The sequence below is a fragment of the Seriola lalandi genome, unplaced genomic scaffold, assembly GCF_002814215.2.
Source record: "Seriola lalandi dorsalis isolate HSWRI2012SDOR001 ecotype SW California unplaced genomic scaffold, Sedor1 jcf7180002054916, whole genome shotgun sequence".
NCBI lineage: Eukaryota > Metazoa > Chordata > Actinopteri > Carangiformes > Carangidae > Seriola > Seriola lalandi.
The window spans coordinates 2,579,492-2,583,465 of NW_019525468.1; positions in this window are offsets into that span (position 1 = coordinate 2,579,492).

The following is a 3,974-nucleotide window of genomic DNA, read 5'->3' on the forward strand; positions in this document are numbered from 1 at the left end:
GGGGCAGTGGGAGAGCCAGGTGGGGGGCGGTGAGCTTTGGGAGGCATTTCAAAAGCGGAGATTCAGAGTACAGTCTAAGAGAACACACACACTGACTCTGAGATTGGAGGTCTTATCCCAAGTGACTCCCAACTTGTCTTACTCAGGAGAAGTGAAGAGGTCAGATTATTTACTCTGGAGAGGATCCCTATCTGTCTTTGGTCCAAACACACACATACTCACAATGTGAAATAGACAGAGAGAGACAAAATTTGTCCATTTCACCTCATCTATCACTCAACAAATTGGACTCAGTCTCCCATGCAGTATGTGGTGTCTGATTATAAGGAGCTATAAGAGATGGAGCTGACAGCTAATGGATATTAATGAGACTCATCTACTGATATTTCTCTCACTCTCTCCAGCTCCTTTGCCTTCTGTTTTCTTGCTCTTCTTTTCTTTGCTCTGTTCATTACGCTCAGTATTTCTATCATCCTCTCACTGATGGATAACTACTGTCAGGCTGTGGGTTGATGAGTAAAACTGGTAGGGAAACAAAACAAGCAAGACTGAAGGCCTGTATTAATTATTCTGCTTTGTTATCGTCCTACAGAGCAGTGTTTTACATGGCATTGTTAGTGCTTTTTGAAGTGTGCAGATATTGTGGGTTGAGAAAGCACATGGTGATTCATCCACCATGTTAGTAGTTTATAAAATTCAGTGGTACTGATGGTTAAATTCTGGGCTTACTCTAGCGAGAATAATACATGTTAAATCATCCCATGAAATCTCTAAAAAAGGTAAGATAGAGCATGTAACTCGCACATCTGGTGCTGCTGTGAGATCTTCTGAGGCAAATAGCATAGTGGATGTCCACTGTTCATCACACACACTTTACACCCTGGCCAAAACTTATGTGAATTTCTCCCCTCTGGCGCTCACTAGACTAAAGAGCAATGAGCGCCAACACAAGCAGACGCAAGCGCTGTTTCTTTCCACAGGATATCACACTTATGATCAGTTAACTCATGTGAATGTCTCCCTGCAGTATCTGTACCATACCCTTCATCTACTGTGAAACTACTATTGCTGTAGCTGTGTGTATTGGGGGTGTTTATGTTCTGTACTATGCATAATATTCCCCTATTCCATCTTGACTCATAATACAGCTTGTGTTCACATAACATAGACTGTAAATACAGCGACCTCCATGTTTAATTTACAGTACCAATCTAAATTCATACACTATTTATTCCTGGTTTATATTATATATAAACCTGTAAATCCTCATCATACAACACATTCAGCCTGCTGTTTGTTTGTCTCCATTACCCCAACTTATTGCCTTTTTGTCTGTTTGAGTTCAATTTTTATACCTATTCATATTTTCAGTCTTTTGCTATATTTGTTTTGGCACTACATGCTGAAAACAACTAAAAACCAGACTAACATTCTTGATGCATGCACATCCTTGTCCAACATTGTTTGTTATGATGGATCACCCAGTGGTGGGTTTAGTCATCTGTATCTTTACTATTACAACAATGTAACCAGCAGACCAGACTACCAAACCTGAATTACTGTACATCTCTGTCGCCATCTGATGGAGATTATATGGCATTGCACTATCTCTAGCCACAGATACTGTCAGTCTTTTGTTGACATCACCAAAGATTTAATTATCACACATATTTATTAATATGAGTTGAATGTGAAAAATACCATGAAAATGACTTTGACTTTTTTTAAGCCTTATTGTACTATGATTTTTTATTCCTTGCTGACATTTTTATGCTTGACTATACTATGACATTTTTATGACATTTTATGGCTTACTATATTGTGACATATTTATGCCTCATTATACTATGACGTTTTTCAACGTTTTAAGACCTTGGTATACTATGATGTTTTTATGACTTTTTATGCCTTTCTATACTATGACGTTTTTATGTCTTATTAAAAGTATGACCTTTTTATGCATTACTATACAATGACATTTTTATGCCTTACCCTACTATGACTTTATTTGCCTCAGTATACTATGACTTTTATTAACTAAGTATACTATGCCATTTTTATGACTTACTTTACAATTACATTTTTATACTTTACTATACTACGACAATTTCATTACTTACTATACTTTGTTTTTGGTTTCTACCCATACTATACTGTGACTTTTGTTTTGCCTTACTATACCATGAGTGGTTTATGTCTTAATATACTATGATGTTTTTATGCCTTACTATGACTTGATGTTTTTATACCTTACTATACAATGATGTTTTTTATTTTTTTGACATTTTGTTGCCTTAATATACTATAACGTCTTTTGATGTTGGTATGCCTCAATGTAGTATGACTTTTTAATTACATTTTATAGCTCACTATACTATTATATTTTTATAACATTTTATGCCTTACTTTACTGTGATGTTTTTTGTATGTTGTTTTTATGACTTTTTAAGCCTCACTATAGTTTGTCATTTTTATGCCTTACTATATGTCGTTTTTATACCTTACTATACTACGTTTATGACTTTTTATGCCCTACTATACTATGACGTTTTTATGACTTTTTATGCCTTATTATACTATGCTGTTTTAATGGCTTTTTAAGCCTTACTATACTTTGTCATTTTTATGCCTTACTATATGTAGTTTTTACACCTTACTATACTATGACCTCTTTGTGACTTTTTATGCCTTACTTTACTGTCATTTTTATGACTTTTTATGAATTATATACTATGTCGTTTTTATGCCTTATTATACTATGACATTTTTATGACTTTTTATGCCTTTCTATGCTATGACGTTTTTATGACTTTACATACGTTACTATACTATGACATTTTTGTGACTTTTTGTGCCTTAATATACTATGTCATTTTTGTGACTTTTTATGCCTTGCTATACTCTGCGATTTTATAAATCACTATACTATGACGTTTTTATGACTTTTTATGCCATACGATACTATGACGTTTTTGTGACTTTTCATACGTTACTATACTATGACATTCTTATGATTTTTTACGCCTTACTATACTGTGTCGATTTTATGCCATACTATACTATATGGTTTTTAACCCTAACCCTAACCCTAACCCTATTATACTATGACGTTTTTATGACTTTTTATGCATTATTATACTATGACGTATTAATGACTTTATATGCCTTACTATACTATGACTTTTTATGACTTTTTATGCCTCACTATTCTATTAAATTTTTATGACTTTTTATGCCTTACTATACTATGACGTTTTTATGACTTTTTATGCCTTATTATACTATGACGTTTTAGGGAATTTTTGTACCTTACTATACTATGACAATTTTTAGTACTTTTTAAACCTTACTATACTGTGTCGATTTCATGCCTCACTATACTATGATGTTTTTATGACTTTTTAAGCCTTACTATTCTTTGAATTCTTTTTTACTTTTTATGCCTTACTATACTATGACATTTTTGTGACTGTTTATGCCTTACTATTCTTTTACTTTTTTTTTACTTTTTATGTCTTACTATACTATGATATTTTTATGTCTTTTTATGCCTTACTATACTGTGTCAATTTTATGCCTTACTATACTGTCATTTTTATGACGTTTATATTCCTTATATACTATGTACTTTTTATGCCTTAGTATAGTATGAAGTTTTTATGACTTTTTATGCCTTACTATACTATGATATTTTTATGTCTTTTTATGCCTTACTATACTATGACGTTTTTCTGACTTTTTATGCTATGCTATACTATGACTTTTTTGTGACTTTTTATGCCTTATTATACTATGACGTTTTTATGACTTTTTATGCCTTACTATACTATGACGTTTTTCTGACTTTTTATGCTATACTATACTATGTTTTTTGACTTTTATACCTTACTATACTATGACGTTTTTATTATTTTTTATGGCTTACTATACTATGACGTTTTTATGACTTTTTATGCCTTACTATACTATGACAT